The sequence below is a fragment of the Schistocerca nitens genome, chromosome 5, assembly GCF_023898315.1.
Source record: "Schistocerca nitens isolate TAMUIC-IGC-003100 chromosome 5, iqSchNite1.1, whole genome shotgun sequence".
NCBI lineage: Eukaryota > Metazoa > Arthropoda > Insecta > Orthoptera > Acrididae > Schistocerca > Schistocerca nitens.
The window spans coordinates 517110983-517137920 of record NC_064618.1 but is presented as its reverse complement, the minus strand read 5'-3'; the positions used below and the strand labels follow the sequence as shown (position 1 = coordinate 517137920).

Genomic DNA, 26938 nt, shown 5'->3' with positions numbered 1-26938 from the left:
TTCTCCGCCCAGGGACTGGGTGTTGTGCTATCCTTATCGTAATCCTATCATCCTCATCAACTGCAGGTCGCCGAAGTGGCGTCAAATTGAAAGACCGGCACCCGGCGAACGGCTTGCCCGAGGGGGGGGGGGGGGGGGGGGGGGGGGGAGGGGGGGGAGGGGGGCGCCCTTGCCATACGATTAAATAAAAAATACCTTCATTTAGTCAAGTTGTGCCTCATATTTCCTTTCTCCCAAATTCGATTCAGTATCTCCTCATTAGTTAATCGACCTAACCAACTAATCTTCGGCATTCTTTTGTAACACGACATTTCAGAAGTTTCTGTTCTCTTCCTGTCTGAACTGCTTAGCATTCACGTTTGATTACCTTCAGACAAGATTTTCTGACATTTAAATTTATGTTCGATGTTAACAACCTTCTCTTTGTGAAAAATGCTACCGTTGCTATTGTCAGTCTGCATTTTATGTCCTTTGTATTTAGGTCATCATCAATTATTTTACTACCAAAATAAAAAAACTCGTCTAGTACTTTACTGTCTCCCTCTCTCATCTAATTCCCTCAACATCGCATGATGTATTTCGTCTATATTCTGTTACCCTTGCTTTATTTATTTTTTGTTCATCTTATAACCTCTTTTCAAAATATTATCCATTCCGTTCAATTGCACTTCCAATTCCCTTGACGTCTCTGTCATCAGCAAACCTTAGTTTGCAAAAATTGCATGAGCTGTTGTTCGAGCCCGTTTGCAACGCAAGGTTCATTTCTATCGCAAAGAGCCAGAAGGTACTGACCAACATATTAAGCTCCTCTTGCAAGGTAATGAAATCTTCCTCGACATTTAGCCATCCTATCAGCTACTACTGTCCTTCCCTACTCTATGCACCATCAGTGTTCCCCACCAACAATTCCATCGTGACCTCTTGATTTCCTTTTCCATTCTACGGCTCGGCCCACTCTCCAATTCACGACTTACATCTATCTCCCATCGCCCATTCCCTACTTACTGTTATCTTTAGCCGGCCGGGGTGGCCGAGTGGTTCTAGGCGCTACAGTCTGAAACTGCGCGACCACTACGGTAGCAGGTTCGAATCCTGCCGCGGGCATGGGTGTGTGTGATGTCCATAGGTTAGTTAGGTTTAAGTAGTTCTAAGTTCTAGGGGACTGATGACCTCAGAAGTTAAGCCCCATAGTGCTCAGAGCCATTTGAACCATTTTGTTATCTTTGCATTACACCCGAACGTAATCTCTTTATGTAGGACTACACACAGTTTTATTAACAAACAAAAGAGCATTAACTTTTGTACATTTTTGCCATCAATCAAAACACCTTTCATAAATTTAAAATTACACGTAATCGTTTCCTCTAGTATTATACCTTTTTCATGTATTTAAAAAAGACGCTTGGCTGAAGAGCAGTATGTTTGTATCTCTGACAGCCCACCCCGGCTTATATGGAGTGATGGCTAAAAGAACAAGCTCTAACTCATCCCTCAATATCGTACCCAACAACTTGGTTCGCCCAGTCTCTCTCCAACTTTCCCTAATCTTTTTCTCTACAAACCATAGACCAGCCCACATCCCAGCCTCTACTCCATTTCTGTTTACTAAAATCCTGCATCGCCCCCTTCCCCCGCCTCATCGCATCATTAGAACTCACATAACCACTTTCTTTGCATACAGATCTTAAAAACCTTTAATTTTCTCTTTCATATCAACTATTCTTTACCAGTGTAACTCTTTCAGGGTATGTGCAGTCTTCATTTCAAGACCTTCCCCATTTCCCCACCGTCTTTTTCTGTTTAATTCAGTATAATTCTGGACAACATTACTATGCTGATGGACCCATTAGTATCTGGGTTTGGCCATGAAGACATTTCTTCAATAGTCTTACACCTGTCAAATTTCTGAAAGTTTCTTTCAAGACCTCCACTATGGCAAATGGTATAACTGGTTTATGAATAAATTTCTTATAGTTTTGCTGCGATATGTTGAATTTCCACCATGAATCACTTTATGAAGGACATAGGCCGTGAATCAGTTTCTCTTCTGTTGAAGGGAAGTGAAACAAAACTACCCCTACAGTTTGTCTCATATCTTCTACATTACTAACGTTTTGCTTGATGTCCATGCCATGATAATTTTAGGTTTTATTTATGATAGATTCTGTTATTACCATTTATTCCTCTGCCGTTTTCCAATTTATTTCTCTTATATGCAGTTTTCAGTCGTCGCAACCTCGTACTCATTTGCTTTGTACATGACCTGTGCAATCCAGTTTAGTGATAGTTACATTTGCTCCAAGTAGCTTCTCTTCCTCAACAGTCTTGAAAGCTTTTAAATCCCCATGTCCTAAATAACTGACGAATCTTACCTTTTTCAGTACTTCAGATTCTTGGAAAATGGTCATGTCCACATAGTGTTTTATTTAGATGAATGAAAAACGAAAAGTAGGGTAATAACGTACATTGAAGAGCCAAAGATAATGGCAAATTTACCTAATATCGTGTAGGGCCCCCGCGAGCACGCAGAAGTGCCGCAACACGACGTAGCATTGACTCGACTAACGTCTGAAGTAGTGCTGGAGGGAACTGACACCATGAATCCTGCAGGGCTGTCAATAAATCCTTAAGAGCACGAGGGGATGGGGATTTCTTCTGAACAGCACATTGCAAGGTATTCCAGATATGCTCAATAATGTTCATGTCTGGCAAATTTGATGGCCGGCGGAAGTGTTTAAACTCAGAAGAGTGTTCCTGTAGCCACTCTGTAGCAATTATGGATGTGTGGGGTGTCGAATTGTCCTGCTGGGATTGCCCAAGTCCTTCGGAATGCACAATGGACATGAATGGAAGCATGTGATCAGACAGGATGCTTACGTACTTGTTACCTGTCAGAGTAGTATCTAGACGTATCAGGGGTCCCACATCACTCCGACTGCACACGCCCCACATCATTACAAAGGCTCCACCACCTTGAACAGCCCCTGCTGACGTGCAGGGTCCATGGATTCATGCCGTTGTATCCGTCCTCGTACACATCCATCCACTCGATATAATTTGAAACGAGACTCGTCCGACCAGGTAAAATGCTTCCAGTCAACAACAGTTCAATGTCGATATTGATGGGCCCAGGCGAGGTGTATAGCTCTGTGTCATCAAGGGTACACGAGTGGGCCTTCGGGTCCGAAAGCCAATATCGATAATGTTCCGTTGAGTGATTCGGACACTGACACTTGTTGATGGCCCAACACAGAACTCTGCAGAAATTTGCGGGAGGTTTGCACTTCTGTCACGCTGAACTATTCTCTTCAGTCGTCGGTGGTCCCATTCTCGCAAGATCTTTTTCAGGCCGCTGTGATATCGGAGATTTGATGTTTTTCTTGAGTCCTGATATTCACGGTGCACTCCTGAAATGGTCGTACGGGAAAATCCCCACTTCATCGCTACCTTGAAGATGGTTCAAATGGCTCTGAGCACTATGGGACTCAACATCTCAGGTCATAAGTCCCCTAGAACTTAGACCTACTTAAACGTAACTAACCTAAGGACATCACACACACCCATGCCCGAGGCAGGATTCGAACCTGCGACCGTAGCAGTCCCGATGTTCCGGACTGCAGCGCCAGAACCGCACGGCCACCGCGGCCGGCGCTACCTTGAAGATTCTGTGACTCATCGCTGGTGCGCCGACTGTAACACGAAATTCAAACTCACTTAAATCTTGATAACCTGCCATTGTAGCAGCAGTAACCCGTCTAACAACTGCACCAGACACTTGTTGTCCTATATAGGCGTTGCCGACTGCAGTGCCATATTCTACCTGTATCATATCTCTGTATCTGTATACGCATTCTTATAACAGTTTCTTTGGTGCTTCAGTGTATGTATTATACCGGGTGATCAAAAAGTCAGTATAAATTTGAAAACTTAATAAACCACGGAATTATTCCGTGATTTATTCAGTTTGATTTGAAAACTTAATAAACCACGGAATTATTCCGTGATTTATTCAGTTTTCAAATTTGTACTGACTTTTTGATCACCCGGTATATCACTGGAAAGGGGAAATTACGTATATTAATGTCAATGAAGAAAACAGAAATTGAAAATTCCAAGATTTCATCTAATACGGAGCTCCTTAATCTGTCAACTCTCCACTTCATTCGGATAACTTTCCACTCCAAGGCCTGAGAGTTTTGTGTTTTATTGATCACTCTGTCACTGAGCATGGGGTTCTAGAATGCCTTTTATATTACAGTGTTGTTATAGACGATTCATCTGTATATTGGCATAGCTCTCCGTCCCCATTCCTACAGCAAGAAAAAAAGTCACTGGTGATAGGGTCACTAGAACCATGTCTTGTGTTGATGTCTATAAATTACTGCCATAATACAATGACGAAAATGGATAGTATAACACCATGAGGCACACATTACATTTTTTTACAAACTTTGATTAGATATTTATCACATATCAGATATTAAACGATTAAACTTTCAATGCTTGAGAACTGATATCGAGCATCAGCATCATTGTGACACGTAAATGGTTCAAATGGCTCTGAGCACTGTGGGACTTAACATGTGAGGTCATCCGTCCCCTAGAACTTAGAACTACTTAAACCTAACTAACCTAAGAGCATCACACACTTCCATGCCCGAGGCAGGATACGAACCTGCGACCGTAGCGGTCGCGCGGTCCCAGATTGAAGGGCCTTGAACCGCTCGGCCACGCCGGCCGGCAAATTGCCGTCTGACCACACTATTGTATTCGCTGTGGCATGTTAGCAAACAGCCTTTGAACGTCATCTTGAGGGTTTTCTTGGCGTTCCTAAAACACATATTGTGTCAGTTCATGAAAATTATTCGCTGGCGACTGGTATGGAAGTATACATCTCCCATCGCATCCAGGTCACGGTCTATGGGTGACAAATCAGGGGACTAGGAAAATCATTCAAGGTCCTGTGCATTTCTCGAGGCGTTAATGTTGCGAACTGCACTGGAGGTCTTGCGCTATCCTGCTGTACCTTGCTCGTGAAGAGTGTGACAACAGGGTTTACCATTTTTGGCATATAATGGCGACGTTCAGCCTTTCTTCAACAACTATCGTATCAGTCCTGCAGTCATATATAATATCTATGCATCTCATGAATCCAGAAGTTGGAGAGGTATGGCACTCGATCGCTGCTTCCCGTAACATTCTACCATGTATTTTGCGGACACGTTAGCGTCAATATAACCAACATAAATAGATGTGAGGTCACAAAATGCCACTCATTCTCCCGGTTTCTCGGTTTCTACACAATTTAAGTCTCTGAAGATCTGAACCTAGTTTCCAGTAACTTTCTCGACAGTTCAAGGCGACACAGTGCTTGTTATCTCTGTATGTATTTCCGCTGCTGCCATCTGTTTATTCGTCAGAGCCAGTCGAGTAATGCTACGGTCTCCTCGTGGTGCAGTCTTACCGCAGAGTCTACTTGCCACACTGATGTCCTGAGTCCACCTCGCCACCACTCGCTCTGCACTCACTGCAGTACAGCACACCGTCTGTGCGATCTGTCGTATAATGTAGAGAGAAAAGTCATGGGATAGCGACATGCACTAGTACAGATAGCTGTAGTACCACATGCACAAGGTAGAAAAGGATAGGTTCGTGAATGTGGTCGCACGACTGGGATTCGTAGACTCTCAACTCAAAATGATAGTTGAAACTACACTTGTGGGACATTCCATTTCGGAAATCTTTAGGGAATTCAGTATTACAAGATACACACCGACAAGAGTGTGCCGAGAATATCAAATTTCGGGCATTACCTCTCATCACGGACAATGTAGTGGCCGACGGGCTTTACTTAATGACCAGAGCAGCGGCGTTTGCGTAGGGCTGTCAGTGTTAACAAACAAGCAACACAGCATGAAATAACCGCAGAAATCAATGTGTGACGTACGACGAACGTGTCCCTTACGACTTTTCGGTAGATTTTGGTGTTAATAGACTATGACAGCAGACAACGCACGCGAGTGGCTTTGCTAACAGCACGACATTCACTGCAGCGCCTCTCCTGGGCTCGTGACTATATGGTTTGGTCGCTAGATGACTGGAAAACCGTGGGATAGTCAGATGAGACGGGGTTTCAATTGGTAAAAGCTGATAGTAGGGTCCGAATGTGATTCAAACCTCATGAAACCATGGACCAAAGTTGTCAACAAGACACTGTGCAAACTGGTAGTGCTCCATACTGGTTTGGTCTGTGTTTACATGGAATGGACTGTGTCCTCTAGTTCAACTGAACCGATAATTGACTGCAAATGCTTAAGTTCGGCTACTTGGGGACCATTTGTTGCAATTGCAGGACCTCATGTTCCCGAACAATGATGGAATTTTTATGAGTGACAATACGCCATGTCAGCGGGCCACAGTTGTTCCCAATTAGTTTCAAGCACGTTATGGACAAATCGATCGAACGATTTAGTCATACAGATCACCCAACATGAATCCCACCGAAGATTTATGAGACATAATGGAGGGTCAGTTCGTGTAAAATATTCTTTACCGGCAATACTTTCGTTAACTATGGACGGCTACAGAGGCAGCATGGTTCAGTATTTCTGCAGGGACTTCCAACGACTAGTTGACTCGATGCCACGTCGAGTTGCTGCACTATGTCGGGCAAAACGAGGCCCGAAACGATATTAAGAGGTATGCCATGACTTGTGTCACCTCAGTGATGCCAATGATTCGATCGTTCTGAATGTCCGATCACGATAAGCTGCACGTGCACATCCGTGTCCTGTCCGCATGGTGTGTTGCATTCTGCATCTGGAATGTCCAATAAGGTTAGAAACATCCAATAGCCATCAACTAATCGCAGCACTCTCTTTTCTCTGCTGAAAGCACTGAAAATAAATTGGTGCAAGGACGAAATTTTAATGAACACATCCCGCAGGCATGGTAACACCGGAGTATCAGCCCGGTGTCATTCCCCCAGGCGTTCATGGAGTAACAATTTACATTCCTGTCTGTGCGAAATATTCTATTTGCATTTTGGCTGTGAATAGATGCTGGTTGATGTATATGAAATAGTTGGATGGAGTATCTGCATTAGCAAATCTGCAAACACAAGTACCGAGGCGCCGAGATGGACTACACGCTCCATTCCACCTCGTTCCAGTTTGGTAATAATTAGTGAATAATTCTTTCATGAGCTAACGCAAGCCCGAATTATTCATATTTGAGAAAAGGCGAGATGGTAGAAAAAACGTAATTGAATATTTTATTTGCATGTGATTCATTTCATGAGATAATGTGAGCTCGAATTATGCACTAGAGCAGAGAGTACGAGCGAAAGTACTAAGAGCTAACAATACCAGTTTTATAGCGTATTCTTGCCGGGAAACGGGTACATGGGCATTACGAAGCTTCCAGGCGAATTGGCGGAGTAATACAGCCGACAGTTCCTCAGATTTAAACGCAGTTTTCTTGTGACGACGCCTCTTCCTTGAAAGAATAAGACCGTCCGTTTCACCCGTGCAGAGGGAGACACAAAGTAGTGCGAAACATTTTTACATCTGACAAATGACTATTTGTATCGAAGAAGTGGGTGTGAGGCAACGTACATGAATTAACTTTATTAAGTTCCATAGATGATTACACAACAAAGATGTCGTCAAAATAGTAGTCTGTCCTCTCTGAATTGAGGCCATAAGTAGGGATGTCATCTGGTCTTCTGGGAGAGCCGGCCGCTGTGGCCGGGCGGTTCTAGGCGCTTCAGTCTGGAACCGCACTACCGCTACGGTCGTAGGTTCGAATCCTGCCTCGGGCATGGATGTTTGTGGTGTCCTTAGGTTAGTTAGGTTTAAGTAGTTCTAAGTTCTAGGGGACTGATGACCTCAGATGTTAAGTCCCATAGTGCTCAGAGCCATTCTTGTATAATAGTATGGTGCTGCACTGACCAATTTTGGTGCAGCAGGACGTTTAGTTTGAAGGAAGTTTGTGTGCTAAGCAATCTCCTTTTCTCGCGAAAAGCAGATTGCTGTTTGATATTATTTACTTATAACAGTGGTCCCTTAGGTATGAAAAGCTACGAAAACTTGGGCTCATAGCTATCCGCAATGCTGCGAAGTAACTAACAGAGTAGTATTTTAAACCTTAAAGAACAATAACTTCCTCAAATTACAATACGTCACCAACTGGTGCAGAAGCTGATCATTCAAGGAGGCAGCAACCAAAATTCAGGTACCAGTTACGACTTAAAGTAAAAATCTGAATCAAAAATCAATCTCTCTCTCTCCAAACACATATATAAATATTCATATTGTTAAGATCAAAAGTCATTTTATAGGTGCCTAAAACATTGACCTGATACGGTACAAAATCGTGGCACATTGGAAATTCACGCTCGGGCTCGCGCGACCCTTGAAACAGCAAAGCGTCGACGTATGTGGATAAAAGGCCAAAGCTCTGAAGCTCGTGTGAGTTGTAAGGTGGGTTAATGATGTCACATTGACACGAAAATCACAATTCTGCCGAACGCCACCATGATCTTATCACATGATGCAAAGGTCATTATACACCTTCTTACCACACTTCACCCCCCTCTTGACGCTTAGCACACTGGACACTCATTCGGAAGGACGACGAATCAAACTAGCGTCCGGCCTCCAGATTTAGGTTATCCGTGATTTCCCTAAATCGTTCCAGGCAAATGGAGGGATGACTCCTCTAAAAGGGCACTGCCGATTTCCTTCCCCATCTTTCACACAATCTGAGCTTGCGCTCCACCTCTAATGACCTCGATGTCGACGGGACGTTAAACTCAATCTTATTTCATTCCTTCCTTCCTCTCCTGACGCCCCTGTGGTGAAGGTCAAAACCGTGACGCCCAGCGTTGAAAACATGGGGTCTTCTTATGGGAGGCCTTGGAAAACGTCCCAGATATACGACTGTTCAGAACGGACACAAAAATGCCACAGAGGGTGGCATAAAGGACGTTAATGCAGCTACCACTTCCATTGGGGCGTTGATTTCCACACGTTTCGCGATAAGCAACAGGACCAAGTTCTTTATAACTTTTTACTCCGCTGACAATCCACAGACGGTTCAGCACTTCTCGAAGGACACTGTGGGCCCGCAACGCCATTAAACGTGATCACAGCCTTTTGGGATGCAGCGTGAACGCAATTTTTGCTCCGGTATTCAGTGTGGAACAACAAAGAACCGTTCAAAACTGCTCGACAAAACATGAAGGTGAATCGAAGCAGCAATCGGGTCTTTATGCCTTTTCAGTCCTCATGTGACCTGATCACCGGGGAGGGGGAGGGGAGTGCAGTATTGCCACAAGCGAAAATAAAACAAAAAAGGGTTCCTGCAAGAGCTCCCAGTTGGGCAACACCCTCATTGCTACCCGCGCACCTTTGTTACGCACCTCAGAAATGTCACTGTACAGAGAAAGCCATTCGTGATTCCTAGCCGCCAATGTGACAGCCAACCATTTCGAGAAACTTCAGATCAGTGGCGGTACGTCGCTGAACTGCGCGTTGTGGCGGCATGCGAAATCTTACAGCTCACATGTATGAGGGGCGTTCAAAAAGAAACGAGCGGGAGTCTGGAATGCTCAAACAGGTGACAGGAGGGTAGTATCGTGAGGTGTGGTTCCGACCAGAGAGTGGAAGTTCATAGCCCGTCGCTAGAGGGCACTCGTGCGCGTCACATGACTATTCAGAGCTAGCAGCAGCATGCATCAATCGTCCAAGTCGCATTGCAAACAGTGAGATGGAGGCGTCGACAGAAGAGCAAAGAGGTATTGTTCGTTTTCTGACAGCGGAAGGAGTAGGAGGAGCCGAAATTCATCGACGAATGTCACAAGTGTACGACAAACACTGCATGTGCCTTGCGAGAGTCAAGCCATGGCACAAGCGCTTCAGGGAAGGACGGGTGTCGTTAGCCGATGATACACGGTCTGGAGCACCGCACTGCATTACCGATGACATCGTCCAGCTGGTTGATGCACTCATTACACAGGACTGCCGAGTGACGGTGAAATCCATAGCCACCGTGGTCGGATTGAGCGTCGGAAGCGTTCACAGCATCATGAAGGAACGACTGCACATGCGCAAAGTGTGCGCCCAATGGGTGCCCCACAGTGTTCAACCACATCAGGAAGCATGTCGAATGGCGCACTATCTTGCTCATCTGCAGCGCTATGCTCGGGAAGGGAATGCGTTCCTGGCACGATTGGTGGCTGGAGTTGAGTTATGGTGTCATCACTTCGAACCAGAATCAAAACGACAAAGTCTCCAGTGGAAAAATCAAGGGTCACAACCACCCAAAAAAGCCAAGACCATCCACACGAGTGCAGGAAAGGTTATGCTAAAGCTCTTCTTTGACCAAGATGGTCTCCTTCTGATTCACTTCCTGTAGCACGGGACAACAGTGAATGCCCAGCGTTACTCGTAAACTTGGACCATCCTTCGCCAAGCGATCAAATCAAAACGACCAGGCAATCTCACCCGTGGGGTCATTCTGCTCCACGACAATGCACAGCCTCATACAACCAACACAGTCGCGGCACTCCTGCAGAAATTCAAATTGGAGGTTCTCGGCCACCCTCCATACAGTCCGGACCTCTCTCCCTGTGATTACGCCATTTTTGGTCCCCTTAACAAGGCTCTGAGGGGCAAACGATTCACCTCGGACGACGCGGCCTGCCATGGGCCGCCACAGCTGACTGAAACACAGCCAGCAAATAAATACTGAGAAGGGCAACGTGAAGACAAGAAGACAACGTGAAGAAACCACCAGGAGGCAAAGTAGGGACAGCCTACTAGGACTCGGCATACCCAGAGGTCGGGGTGCCCCTGATGAAGCCCGGACGTCACGGTCACGTCATCGCGGACGACGACGTCCAGCTGTACGTGCGGAACTGGTTAACATAGCAGCCCCCGGAATTTTATGAGACAGCTATTCACCGCCTTGTGACACAGTGGGACAAGTGTCTCAACAGCCAGGGTCAGTACTTCTAACATACATGTACTGGTTTCTGTAATTATGCCTCCGGCTCGTTTCTTTTTGAACGCGCCTTATACGAAGGTTATTCAGAAAAAGTAAGGAACGATCGGTCGCGAAATGGAAACCACGGTGAAAAACCGATGAAGTTTTGCACAGGTGTGTTGGGCAGTGTCTCTAGTATGCCCGTCGATCGCTTTACGTCGTTCTTTTTGGTTCTGAGCATACAGGGAGCACATAAAGATACCTAGAACAATAGTGTCTCCCGACAAGTACGAGGGCCTGGTCTGAAATTTCGCCTGAAGCTATGCAGCCAACGTTAGACAACTCTCAGCCGGATTCTGCAGGGGCAATGAAGATGCTGCTGCATCGTTTTCAATTGGAAATGTTTCATAACACACAATACAGCCCGTAATTGTCTCTCTCTGAGTTTCATCTTTGCTCACATGAACCGCTGGCTATGAAGACAATTTGGCACAGATAACGAGCTGTTGGCCAGCTTAGAGAATTGGTGGAAAGGACTGGGGGCTGCCTTCTACAACTAGGGTATTGGAAAGTTGGTACAACGCTACGACAAACGTCTAAGTAGGATCGGCGATTATGGAGATAAGTAGCTGTAGCTAACTGTTGCATATAAAACAGTTTCCATTTCCCGACGTATCGTTCCTTACTTTCCGAATAGCCTTCGTACTTCTGAATTCTGGCCCATTTTCGCATGTATCGAGATGTTGCTGTGTGAAGCGACGCCGAGTCCGAGGATAACGTCACAGGGCGTTACCGTTACAGATCGACATTGTAGGCACGTTTGAGCCAATTTTCAGACTTGTGCGCCGCAGCGGTAGACAATTACAGGTTACGGAAAAGTGACCCTTTAATTGTGTTGCACAGTGTAAGTCGATCTCGAGAAACATTGGAGATGTCCGCGAAAGCAGCCTGAATGGAGACTGGACGAGGTACGTGCGACGTATGCCGCGCACCTGAGTTTCTGGGAATGACGTCTGGTGGCCCGCGGTTCGCACAGGTATCTCAGGGCCAGGGAGTGCTCGCTCGCGCCGCGGCCGTGGGAAAGTGGCCCTCTCACAGCTGCGGCCGCGAGGCGCTCGTAGAATATTACAGCGCGGACAAACAATGCGCCCTGCACTGCCCCGCTCCCAGATTGGCGCTCAGATGAATACTGTAGCGATGCATCTGCCTGAGGCCGTCGCCTGGCACGCGCGCGCATGTCTACGCGGGCAACACGCCGCGTGCACAAACCGGGCGAGGGGCGAGCTGCCGGAATAATTCATAATTGTCCCGGAAAGCGCTCCCTGGCTACACTCGCGAGCTTGTCGGCAACAAGGAGCGACTGCTGGGGCCAGAGTGCGCTTTAAATCATGCTAGGCCTGAAGAGGAGCCGTGTCAACCGTTTCGAAAAAAAGTCAGAGAAGTTTAGAGTTCAACTCCTTGTCGACACCAACGTCATTAGAGTCACAGCACTGGCTCGTTCTGAGAAGCATAAACGGAGGAATCGTTCGTCAGAATTTTTTTTAAGTTATCCTGGAATTCGCCTTAAACTGTTTACATGAATAACTGAAAACCTAATCCTGGATGGCCACACAGGAAATTGAGCCCTACTCCTTCGATGTGAAAGCCGAGTGTCTTACTCATTGTACAGTTTTACTCTGCCTATTTGTTTCGAATTAAGTATTTTTAGCAATTTAGCAATCGAACCTCTGCCTGAGAGACGATACACAAATACGAGCTACGATCAATAAGTAATGCAAAAGATTTTTTTTTCTCAAAGCAGGTTGGTTTTATTCAGGATTCCGATACACCGTATTATTCCCCACTCCTTTCGCTGCAAAACCCTGTTTTTCAATATAATCTCCGTTCAATGCGACGACCTTATGCCACCTTACTGGCAAGGCCCTTATGCCCGCATGGTACGTCCGCAGCTCATGTCGTGCGGTAGCGTTCTCGCTTCCTGCGCCCGGGTTCCCGGGTTCGATTCCCGGCGGGGTCAGTGGTTTTCTCTGCCTCGTGATGACTGGGTGTTGTGTGATGTCCTTAGGTTAGTTAGGTTTAAGTAGTTCTAAGTTCTAGGGGACTGATGACCATAGATGTTAAGTCCCATAGTGCTCAGAGCCATTTTTGAACCGCATGGTACCATTCTACTGATCGACGTTGAAGACAACCTCTTGCTGCATCATTTGTGGTGTGGGCACTTCATTGGAAAAAAACAGACGGATCTCGGGAGGTGCGTTATCTGGGCTGCAGGGTGAAAAAGCAAGAACAGTCCAAGGAAATTTTTTGAGCTCCTCTCGGGTGCGCAGACTTGTGTGACGCCTTGAGTTGGCATGGAGAAGGAAACTTGACGACGAACACGCTCAAGTCGTTTCTTCAATTTCCTGATGGTAGCACAAGACACTTCAGAGCTGATCGTTGCATCAAACAGAGTAACCCCTTCAGAGTCGCAGAAGAATGTCGCCATGACTTTAACTGCAGAGGGTGCAGCTTTGAGCCTTTTTCTCAGGGGAGAGATATTGTGGCGCCGCATCATTATTCGTAGCAATGAACCCACGTTTCATCGCCTGTGACAATGTTCGACAAAAATTTGTCATGATCAGCCTCGTAAAGCGCAAGCAATTCCGCACAGTTGGTCCTTCGTTGCTCTTAATGGTCTTCTGTTAATCGGCGAGGAACCTGGTGGGTACACACCTTTGAGTACCCCAACTGGTGGACGAGTGTGCCGTCACTACCAACAGAGACGTCCAGTTGTGCAGGCAGATGTTTGATTGTGATCCGTCAGTCACCTCGGATGAGAGTGTTCGCACGTTCCAACATTGGATGAGTCGCAGCTATGTGAGGCTGGCTGATACGCGGGAGACCGGACATGTTTACACGATCTTGTTGCTATGGTGACAGACGCCTCGCCCAGCGACTCACTGGGCTTTTGTCCACTACCAGGTCTCATAGACATTCTCTAAAAGGAACTCAATGACAGTTCTCTGCTTGGAACGCATCTCCGTCACAGCCGCAGTTTTGAAGGCTACGTGTAGCGCCACTAGGCATCTGGACGTCCTGAAACCATAGGGGCTGAAGCTGGAATGTTCCACGATGTTTTACAACAAATTCCGCATGTTTTCAACGGAAACTGGCCGAGGAAAAAGATCGTTGCATTACTTAGTGAACGCCCCTCGTATCTCTAAAGCAGACTGGAGCACAGGTCGCAGTCTTCGCTATAGCGTAACATTCACTGATGAACCAGACACTTTGACAACTGTCCAAGGCGAAATTGAATGCCGGCTGCTGGCATTCCGGGGACGTGACTCAATAGGGAAAGTTTATAAACGGACCAGACAAGAATGACGAGTTATTCTAGCAGTGATAAGGGCTGTAAACGCGGAAATCCACTTATATACTTTGACACAGGGCGGATTATTATGGGCGAGAACTTAGCAATCAGCATCTCGGAAACGGCGAGGCAGGTCGGTTGTTGACATGCTTTGGTCATGACTATTTACAGAAACAAGTTGCCCATTCTGTCAAGCAGGATAGGCAGCGATCTGTGGCAGATATGACGACAGAATTTAATTACGGTGCAGTCACTAATGTTTCTGAGCCCACTATTCAGCGCCTATTATGGAACATGAAGACGACACCTACATGTTCCCATGTTGACCTAGCGACATAGTCAAAGACGACTGCAGTGGGCACGGGATCATTGAGACTGGACTGCTCATCAGTGGGAACGTGTTATCTAGTCAAATGAATCATGTTTCTTGTTACAACAAGTCGATGCTCGTGTCCGAATACGCTGTCATCTGAACGAATGGCTTCTCGAAACACGTACCGCCCCAGCGAAAGAGCAGTGGGTGCAGTATTATGCTGTGGGCGACATTCAGTAGGTCTTCCATGACACCTGTGGCAGTAATTGAAGGTGAAATGAATTGTTGCGGACTACACGGATATTAGTGGGAGCTACCTGCGTCCCATAATGCTTAATGTCTTCTCCAACGTATAACTGTCGCTGTTACAAGGTCGGAATATTGCTACAATGGTTTGAGGAGCCTGATACTGAACTCAAGTTAATGTCTTGGCTACCAAATTCCCAGAATCTCTACGATACCCGGTGGAGCACATCTGGGACCATACCGGCAGCTGATTCCGCACTGACAAACCACCGACCCGTAATACCCGGGAATTGTGTAATCTGTAGGCAGACATACGCTGATGAGCCGAAACATTATGACCACCTGATTGATAGCTTGTTTGTCCGTCTTTGGAACGAAATACATCACTTATTCTGCGTATCAGGGATGCGACAGTTTGTTAGTAGGTTTGTGGAGATATGTGGCATTAGACCCACAGATGAAATAATTCGCATAAATAACTGACCGCTGATTTGAGCACGCGATGTTGGCGCCCGATAGCGATGGATTCCATATGGTTTGCACCAGATATATTTGGTCACCGTGAGATCAAGGTGAGTTTATAATAACGCTTCTCAAACCACTGTAGCACCGTTCTGGCTGCGAGATAAGGACAACTGTATTACTGAAAAATGACATTGCCGTCGGGGAAGACACAAAGGATGACGGGATGCAGATTGTTTGCAGCTGTCGGCATGTCTCCGATAACTACTACAGGTCCCATGCAAGCGCAGGAGCATATCTCCCATAACGTAATACTACTGCTCCCACCACCCTGCGTCCGTGGCGCGCTGCACTTTCGAGCTGCCTTTTCACCTCGATGACAGCGTTTGTGGAGACGACCAGCGACCTAGTGTAGAAAAAATATGATTACCCGGAGAGCCGACAAGTTTCCATTGATCGACGGTGAATCCCAATGATCCAGTGCCCACTGCAATCGTAACTGACGATTTCTCTGGGTCAACAAGCTAACACGTGGAGACAGTCCATTGCGGAGCTCTATGTGCAACAATGTACGATGAATGGTGAACTCAGACATACTAGTGCGTGCACCAGCATTGTGCTCTTTCGGCAGAGATGCCACAGAACACAGTCTGTGCTACTTTACAGGGAAGAGAATCCTCCGAACTTCACTTTCTATGAAGAGTCCCAGACGTCCAACTATTTAGCACCTAGAGGTAGTTCCACTGTCCTTCTACCTCTTTCCGTAGATGTTCACGACAGTAGCTCGTGAAAACTCGATCAGCTTCGTCTACATCTACATCTACGTGATTGCTCTTCTATTCACAATAAAGTGCCTGGCAGAGGGTTCAATGAACCACCTTCATGCTGTCTCTCTACCGTTCCACTCTCGAACGGCACGCGGGAAAAACGAACACTTAAATTTCTATGTGCGAGTCCTGATTACTCTTATTTTATCGTGATGATCATTTCTCCCTATGTAGGTGTGTGCCAACAGAATGTTTTCGCAATCGGAGGAGAAAACTGGTGATAGAAATTTCATGAGAAGATCCCGTCGCAACGAAAAGGCCTTTGTTTTAATGATTGCCACTCCAATTCACGTATCATGTCTGTGACACTATCTCCCCTATTTCGCGATAATACAAAACGAGCTGCCCTTCTTTGTACTGTTTTTGGGATGCTAGTTCACAGATTATGCATAATAATAATCTGATCTTTGTCAAAGTCGCTTATCTCAATGAATTTCTCCATTTACAGCTCATATCTTCGCTAGGACTATTCTCCGACCGTGTCTGCTCCGCTTACATTCTTTTGTTACCGCGTCACGTGCCCGCGACGCCATCAGGAGGCATCCAGCGTCGCGGTGAGCATTGGCCATAATGTTTTCGATTATCAGTGTATAGTGTCACATATCTTTGGAAACTTACCAATGTCTTCTCAAATCAATGCCACGAAGAATCGCTCCTGTATTATGATCGAAGTGTGGACCAACATGCTATTAATCAGATGGTTATAATGTTTTGAGTCGTCAGTATATGTCCTTCTAAGCGTATGGTGTTGTTTTATACGTAACAAAATAAACTTTAATTGGAAGCAATCGATCAGATATCAGTCGAATGCTTACAATCGATCTTCGACTGTCAAAGAACTGCTGTTACTCGCCGTAGTCGATGACTTTCTCAACGCGTTATTTCAGATGGCACCTAACTTGGGTGGTGTAGATTTTCTTCCAGTCAAGGCGCCCACACGACATCCTTGTACTGTTCCAGGTGTAAAATACAGTGTATGCACTATCTCCGGGGAGGAGGGTTTCATGCGGTGAGCATCCACGACGTGGTCGGGAAGAAGTGTACTGATATCCTACGTTTTGCCTGTTTTACGCCCGTCTGTCCCACCGACGACGAGTTCTAGGGCTGACGACATCCCCTATAGCATTCAGCTTGTCTACTAGAGTGCTCTTTCTTCAACACAGTAGTACTGTCTTACAAACATGTTTAGCATATAATTCATTTGTCGCAGTACAGCCGTACGAATCACAACAAAGTTCAATGCCGCTTCCGTTAGTTTCTTGGACTGTTCACTTCATCCACCTGAATTCTAGACGCTGTTGTCACCAATACTGACAATTATCGTCTATTACTTGTAAATAAAATGATTAGAAATAAAAACCTATTTTGACGATTAGTGGAGCCTTGATGTTGAACACAACCAAACAGAGCTAGCATTTAAATAATTTTAATGATCGTGTCTTTTCGTGTTCATCAGATAGGAAACTGAGTTACTTACTTCCTCTTCATGACCGGTTTTCATCCTGTTCCGCCATCAGATTTAAGACCACCTTTTCACGGGACGACTAATGTCTGTTCTTCCAGTAGGATTATATTCGAGGGGGAGATTCAGGATCTGTTAGTACGTGTTCTTTTCAATTCTGTTTACTCTGAGATATTTGTCATTCAGGGAAAATAAGAGGTGCGTTTAGAAAGAGAATGAGCTTTTGAAATATCGCGTCAATTGGTAGAGGGAACACGCTGCGGCTACGGAGAAAACGTAGTGGCGGGTTTAGGAGCAAACTGCCATTAGAGTCCCCTCGCTGTGACCGTTAGTCGCCGAGCTACGAGGGGCGTTTGAAAAGTCGGTGCAAAAATTAAAACTACTTACATGTTTGGGGTAAACATTTTTTATTTTTTGACATAGTCTCCTTTAAGACTTATACACTTCGTCCAACGCTGTTCTAATTTGTTGATCCCTTCCGAATAATAGGAATTGTCCCAGTCTGCAAAATAGCTATTAGCTGCTGCAATAACCTCCTCGTTTGAATGAAATCTTTGTCCTGCTAGCTATTTCTTCAAGTTGGCGAACAAAGAGTAGTCCGAGGGAGCCAACTCTGGAGAATAGGGGGGATGTGAAACGAGTTGAAACCCTATTTCCATTAATTTTGCGACCACAACTGCTGAGGTGTGTACTGGTGCATTGTCGCGATGGAAAAGGACTTTTTTGCGGCCCAATCGCCGGCGTTTTAATTGCAGCTTGGTTTTAAGACGGTCCAGTAACGATGAATAATATGCACCTGTAATAGTTTTACCTTTTTCCAGATAGTAGATGAGGATTATCCCTTGTGAATCCCAAAAGACAGCCGAAGGAATGGTCTTCGCCTATTTTGGAGCAGATTCTCCCTTGGTAACCCATTGTTTAGATTGTTGTTTGATCTCAGGAGTATAGTAATGTATCCATGTTTCATCCACAGTGACGAAATGACGCTTAAAGTCCTGCGGATTCTTCTTGAACAGCTGCACACCATCCTTGCAACACTTCATACGACTCCGTTTCTCGTCAAGCGTGAGCAATCGCGGAACGCGTCTTGCGGATAGCTTTCTCATGTCCAAATGTTTATGCAAAATATTATGTACCCGTTAATTCGAGATGCCCACAGCACTAGCAATCTCACGCATATTAACTCTTCTGTCATCCATCACCATATCATGGATTTTATCGATGATTTCTGGAGTCGTAACCTCCGCAGGGCGTCCAGAACGTTCAGCATCACTTGTGGCCATATGGCCACTCCGAAAATTTTGAAACCACTTGTAAACTGTTCTAATCGAAGTCTCCTGAGGCGTTTTGCCTTTCATAAAATAATGTTTAATCACCACACGAAACTCTTTTTCGTCCAATTTTTTGACAATCACTCGACTTCCTTGACTCACACGAATGCCAAACACAAAAAAAAGGCCACTATGGCTGCGCTCTTTCCAAAGATGCTACTAACTAAACATACGCGCCGGTGGAGCATCTCTCGGACTTTGCAGGGACTTTTCAAACTCCCCTCGTACAGCCGAAGAGGCCACGTGCAGCTGTGTGTATGTGTGTGTGTTTGTGTGTGTGTGTGAAATTTTGCTACAGACGTGACAAAACGTTTACAGAGACATTTTGATTGTTTGGTCAAGCATACAGGGAGGACTGTGTGTGTCACAGGCAATGCCATGAGTGGCTGAATCTTTTTGAACACGGCAGAATGTCGGCGGTAAGGATTTCAGGCCAGGACGACATTCCGCATAAACAGACGATGACGACGTAGAGAAAGTTCCTTCTGCGAATCCTAGAAACCGTCGTTTACATGTTCGAGAAGATGCTGATAAAGTTGGCATCAGCGTAGGAGCGCGCCGTCAAATTTTCAGTGACAAACCAGACTCTGATGTCGCATCATTACAATGCGCTGGCTCACACTTCGCTCCTTAGCCGCAGCTCTCTGGCAAGACATCAGACTTGCTTTGTGTTCTATCCACCCTATTCTCTGGATTTAGCCACAGCAGATTTCTTCCTGCATCCCAACCCCAAAACTCGTTTCCATACAGTTTAGGAGAGTCGGAACAATGAAACAACAGACCTGCCCACCATCCCAGAAAGGGCATTCCCGGAGGCTTTTCTAAAATGGAAGAAACTTTGAGAACAGTGTATTGCCAGTGGGGAGGTGTAGGTTGAGGAGAACAGTGCTGGATATACAATGCGCAAAGTTCGGTCTTGTTTGAATACCTTCCTATTGCTGTTTAATTTCTTCATTCCTTTTGTTATCCCTTAGGGAGTAACCTTTCATTGCTCTCAGAAATCTCATTTAAGAAGCTCGTATTTTATTTTTGTCATTTATTTTATTCATCCACGTATCGCTTCCACACAGCAGACGCTGTACAGAACTTAATCTGAGTCGCCTCTCGTACTTTACCCTTGAGTGTTCGTCGAACCTATATTGAAATCTGTGAAATTTCTTTTTCACTTCGCCGTCGTCGTCATTAAGAACTGCGGATGATGTCAGTTGGGTTACCTATCTTAAGATTTCACAGGCCGGTTTAGTTTTGCTTAGTACGTTAAAATGAAACAGTGTCGTGCATGGGAGATAAACCGAACGAAATTGTACCGTTTTAACAGAATGGCCTTGTATTCATGAGATCAACGCTATCATACACTTTTTGCTACCCCGGCTTAGATTTCCGCGGTTACCCTAAATTATGCCAGGCAAATGCCTGGACGGTTCTTACTTCAAGATCATGGCCAGCTATACGTCCCGTCCTTGTTAAACTAAACATGTACCATAAACCGCTTATACTTTGACAGATTTTCAGATTAAAATGTAATTATCATGAGTGTTTTTTAACTTCTGTGATATTTATGTCAGTGAACATAGTAGCATGTATAAAAGGATTACGTACTAATTAGTACAAGAGATTTTCTAAAATACAGAGGAAGTAATGGTAAAAAATGTAGGTGGTCAAAGTTAGAATCGATTGGGGATGCATTGGTTGGCCTACAATTCCACAACGCGTCAGCTACTATTCGACTTGTGGCCAATATTTCAAAAATGCGGTGGAACTTTAAAATAAATACATCGATCTAAAGTTTTCTCCAGTGCTTTATTAAACTTCGTACAAGAAAAACTAGAACGTAACATAAATCAGAGCAATCTATCATCAAAATTATAAATATAATGAACGGTACAAAGATGTGGTACAACACACATAGCTCCAAATTTAAGTGAGCATAGTACTTGTATTTTCGATTTCATCCATCTTAGTCCTAAATCCTCGTTTCAAAACACCCATTTTAATTAAGGACATATGTTCTTCATTTACCGAGTCAACATCTGGCACTTGTGGTCAAACAAACTTCAGACCTCGATTCCAAGGATACTTGACATATGTTGTACATGAATCACCTCAACAGCTTGCAGTTTGAACAATATACAACTGACTTTAGTTTCTCTTAGTTGCAGGAACATTAACAGTTACAAATGAGTCTTCGTCTGTATACCGATGCCTAATATATGTATTTCGTATTTCCACATTATCATGGACATCAACACTATATATTAAATTGTGTATCTGTAATCCTGGGGTAACTATGACTAGTTGTCAAAGTAACCTCGAAACGCTGAAATCGTGCACATGACCTAAGAAATCGTAATACAGTGGCAGATATATACTTGTGAAAAAACACTAATCAGTGGTCTGCTTTTGCTTATTAATCCAGTAACATAAATGATATACTTGAAATCACCGATCGCTTTGCACTTAAATGGTATCGGTGGATTTTTTTTACAATCTTATTTTAACACGTTTTTTTTTGTATGCAATTCTCAGTCGCCGCAGATTCGCCAACTGTTGCGCAAGAAAATTGGCACTACATGGCGCCATTTAGCGTGTACTGACGCAGGTTCGCCAACTGTTGCGAAAGAAAATTGGCGCTACATCGCGCTATTTAGCGTATATTGGCGTAACTTTACCTCCAAATAGTATATACTGAACTCCCAACTGAAAGCCAGCGGTGAGCTGCAAATCTTTTGCTGTATGACTCGTCTAAGTAATCACAGTGGTCAAAGCATATCCGGTCCACGGTATGTGAAATGTCTGTATATATTTTAAACTACAATTCCACATTTCCAGCATTCTTGTGAAAGTTTTCCGCGAATAAATTTAACTTCTATTACTGGTACTACTATTACTTCTGGTAGTAGTAGTAGTACACAGGCTGTCGCCACAACTTCGTGTGTACCCATGAATTTCACTTGAGGTATGATATGACTGGTGGGCGCTTCTTGCTCGTGTTGGAGACCTACTCCACGCCCTGAACAAGAGCCTGTTTTGCGCTGCTGGGCGTTAACCCTGAAAACACCCGTCTCCTGCGCATGCGCAATTCCCTTGTTTCCCTTGCAGCGGGCATCTCACATCGTAAACAGGAGGGGGAGCCAACGGCGCATTATCACGCTTGTTTATTTGATGACAGAAGCGAACGTAAACGTCATTATAACGCCGTGTTTTGCGCTATTCTGAGCTGAGACGCGAGAGGCGAGGGCCAAGCAGCATCTACACCTGTCGCCACTTAGGTTCTCCTCCATGGCGTGTATTGCTCTGAGTCGCTTTAAAACAGGCGTTTGAATACTGAGAGTGAGAAAAGGTGAGTAGGCGGCAGTGAAAACAAACCAAACCGTGTTTCATTATTTTCTTTACAACAGAGAGACTGGACCACATCCATCTGCAGAAAGAGAACAACCTAACTAGTCGACCGTGGAGTCCACTCTTCTGTAAATAACTCGGAGGTACGTGCCACAGTGAAGCAGAACTAGAAAGTCATGTTGCTGAGCCTCTTCTTCCAATCTATCGCAAATTAAACGTTTGTGTTAGGTACAACCACATGTTTTTTCGTCTGCTCTGATGTTTTTCTCACGCCTCCCTCATCTTGACCGTATTGTTTAATCTTGATTTCAGATAAAATTATTCCTTAAGTCAATGACATGGTCAGGAGGGAGGCGGCGGTCTTAATGTGGTTAACTAAATAATTTTTTAAGTTAAATCTTTCAGTGCATAGACCACAATTTCTCTACACAATTGAAGTTCGATAGCTAGTTTCGCTTGCTACCTGAAACCATCTTCAGCTCGTTCAAAATATGAAAAAGCGACGAATAAACATTGGAAAGCGTCGTTAGCTTTAAGCATACATAACATGCTTTCGCAAGTACCAAAACAATAACAGTACGTAGTTGAAACTGTCACCGCGAGCAAGCCAGGGAGAAGAGGGTTATGTCGCAGATTGACGATTATATAGGAAATTGTCAAGTTGCGTAAGTACAAGTTCGATCAAAAGCTCATTATTTGCAATAGTAGAACAGATATTATCGTGAGAACAGTATGTGCAACGATCCCAGCAGTTCATTATGACGTGTTTTGTTAGACTGGTGGACATGCAGTTTTCTCATACATCGTTCAATTTGTACATATTTCATAAAGATGACCAAGTTATGCGCCACACAAGATCATTCTTGTTTAAGCCAGGCTACGAAATAGCTGACTGTTTTTGGAACCGTTGCATATACTGTTCTCGTGATAATACCTGTTGTACTGTTGAAAATAATGAGCATTTGATGCAGCTTCTACTTATGCAACTGGAAAATTTCCTGTATGACCGTCAACCTTCTAAATTACCGACTAGAACCTGGCTTGCTCGCGATGACGTTTGCAACTATGTACTGTTATTGTTTTGGCACTTAGAAAGTATGTTGTTGCATGACTACAGCTAACAATGCTTTTCAATGTTTATTCGCCGCCTTTTCATGTTTTGAACCATCTGAAGATGGTTGGAGATAGCAACCGAAACTAGTTATCGGAGTGTAATTGTGACAGGAAAATTCCGGTGTAGGTATTAAAAGTTCTTACTTAAAAAATTATTTAATTGTTTAAGTCGGAAGGCTTTTGACACTGTACCACACAAGCGGCTCGTAGTGAAATTGCGTGCTTATGGAATATCGTCTCAGTTATGTGACAGGATCTGTGATTTCCTGTCAGAGAGGTCACAGTTCGTAGTGTCGTCGCGTAAAACAGAAGTGATTTCAGGCGTTCCACAAGGTAATGTTATAGGCCCTTTGCTGTTCCTTATCTATATAAACGATTTGGGAGACAATCTGAGCAGCCGTCTTCGGTTGTTTGCAGATGACGCTGTCGTTTATCGACTAATAAAGTCATCAGAAGATGAAAACAAACTGCATAACGATTTAGAAGAAATATCGGAATGGTGCGAAAAGTGGCAGTTGACCTCAAATAACGAAAAGTGTGAGGTCATCCACATGGGTGCTGAAAGGAACTCTTTAAACTTCGGTTACACGATAAATCAGTCTAATATAAAAGCCGTAAATTCAACTAAATACCTACGGTAGGTATTACAATTACTAACAACTTATATTGGAAGGAACACATAAAAAATGTTGTGGGGAAGGCGAACCAAAGACTGCGTTTTATTGGCAGGACACTCAGAAAATGTAACAGACCTAATAAGGAGACTGCCTACACTACGCTTGTCCGTCCTCTTTTAGAATACTGCTGCGTGGTGTGGGATCCTTACCAGATAGGACTGACGGAGTTCATCGAAAAAGTTCAAAGAAAGGCAGCACATTTTGTATTATCGCGAAATATGGGAGAGAGTGTCATAGAAATTATACAGGATTTGGGATAGACATAATTAAAAGAAAGGCGTTTGTCGTTGCGACGGAACTTTCTCCTCCGAACGCGAAAATATTTTGTTGACACCGATTTACATAGGGAGGAACGATCACCAAGATGAAATAAGGGAAATCAGAACTCGTACCGAAAGATATAGGTGTTCATTATTTCCGCGCGCTGTACGAGATTGGAATAATAGAGAGCTGTGAAGGTGGTTCGATGAACCCTCTGCCAGGCACTTAAATGTGATTTGCAGTGTATCCATGTAGATATTCATTATTTCTAGCCGGTTCCTCGGTTTACGTAGTTACGTAGTTACTATCTTCTCTCCTGATCCTCGTCCTTCCTGCTTCCGATTTTGTTTAACCTCATTCCAGATACCATGGAAATTAGTCGCTAAACCTATTCAGGCTGCAGAGCACTGTCGTCTGCATATCTTAGTACTGTTATATCTTACTCTTATTCTTGCACACAAATTTTCATTATTTCTTTGACTGCCTCTCTGGAGTTCAAAATAAAGAGCAATTATGATAAGGTATCAAGTATAAATTTTATTCGTGACTTTTATTGATATGTAAAGTACAGTGTAAGGTGACCTTATAATCTGACACATCAGATGACACTTCGCACTGTTATTAACACATTTTTTAAAGTTTTTAGTATGTAAATAATTAATATCTGAATTTGCTCGTTTAGTTACAAAAGAACTATGATAAAAATGAACTGTCCAGATAAATATTGTGCTCTTCAGACCATCCCCTGAGAAACGCTTGTTTTGCTACTGCGAAACCTTGCGTTGCGTTCACGTGATTAGAGACTGACTCGCAGGTGGAGACACCGTGCTAATGGGACGCCAGCAAGCTAGGCCCAGGTAGGCGGCGAGGCGAGAGAGACAGGCCGAAGAGACAAACGTGAACGGAGTGCGATTGCAGTCAGGATTGTGTGCAGAACTGACAAAAATTAACGACTGTGCAAATCGTCCACGTGCAAGGGACGTTCGACTATCACGACTAAATAATAGGCAAATTACTGTGTTCATTCGATGATTCACCAAAGGTGGAGCAGTCTCTACACTAACAATTGGCTCTGAGAATCTTTGTGATTAACAATAACTCATAATTCGAAACAGAATACAACTGTGGACTTCTATTTTGATATAATCATCTTCCCACGAATATCATGTCAAAAGGATACAGTGATGTGTGGGAGGTATGCACTCAACCTGGGTTCTCCGTCATGATGCAGCTGAAACAGAGCACCTTGTTGGAATGCTCCGAAAGTCATCACTTTCTTTGTAGAGGAAAGATCAAGATACGCTTTCAAGATGAGGTCAATGGGTTTCAGTGTTGAAGAATAGACATGTGTACACGTCATAAATTCTTTACTAATACTAAGGATTCAAATTGTAACAAAAATAAAAAACTTTTGGCAGCATAGGTTTAAATATAAGTTACATGACTGGAAACAGTAAAGAGTTCATACTACAGACTTAATAATCAATTGTAATGCAGCTGATTAATTCTTGAATTTCATCGCCAGAATAAAAGCAAAAAAAAAAAAAAATTTCAGTAATATCTCCAACTTGCAAACGCACCTCTAAGTGCAAAATCCACAGAGGCTTCTCATCATAGCGAGAGGACTTTTTTGTGGAACCTTTTTTTTCTCTTAGAACGACCCGCCTCTGCAGCCGGAGTCGCTAACGCACACCTGTGCGGTGCGCTCGGCTCATAATAAGCTGGTTCGAATTCTGGTAGTGGATGAAATTTCCGCTTCCAATATTTAGCCGGAAATGGGAGGAGAGTAGATGGCGTAAGGTTCCTGAACACCATTCTTTGCGGAAATGTCGTGGATTGAATTCCAAACGTCTCAGCAATGTCTCATGAAGTAAGGGCATTTAACACAATTGATGGTGACCAGTCCGTGGGATGGAGACCTTAAACGCTGCGGCCCCTTGGTGCTGTCCGAGAGGGGGAGGCTACTCGCTGGCACCGGGTTTTACCCTCTCCGTTCTCTCATCGCCGTCCTCATACAATACATATTTAACACGACCCTATACACGCATCTATTACACTCAGCTACGCTCTACAAACCCACACATCACGCAACTCTCACATACCCGCAGCGACAGCGGCCGTTGTGCACGGAGGCGAAACATCTTTTCCGACAGGCTGTCGAATCCATTTCGTTGTATACACTACCAACAATGTCATACAACATTTACATTTATTTACTTTCAAGTAATCATCCACTAACGGCTACTAGATAAAACTACTTTCAGACAGCATTTATAGCGAACTTTGGTAGAACCAAGAAAGGGATGCAAGAAGATTAGGGGTGAACGTTTCGTTGATGATAGAGCGCAAGCTCGGATTGAACCCATTGTCTTTTTCTCGGAGGCGGAACATCCTTTCCGACATGCTGTTGAACCCATCTCGTCGCATACACCAGCCAACAATGCCATATGACATATACATTTTTTTCTTTCAAGTAGTCGTGCACTGACGGCTACTAGATAAAACTCTCGTTTCAGACAGCATTTGTAGCGAATTTTGGTAGAACAAGAAAGGAATGCATGAAGATTAG

At 44.4% G+C, this 26938-nt stretch overlaps 1 protein-coding gene across 1 annotated transcript in view; it reads right to left on the bottom strand.

The window, feature by feature from the left end:
• The window catches only part of LOC126259867 (spondin-2-like), a 614486-nt gene that overhangs the window by 195806 nt on the left and 391742 nt on the right, over positions 1-26938 (bottom strand). The gene's annotated exons all lie outside the window — the stretch shown is intronic.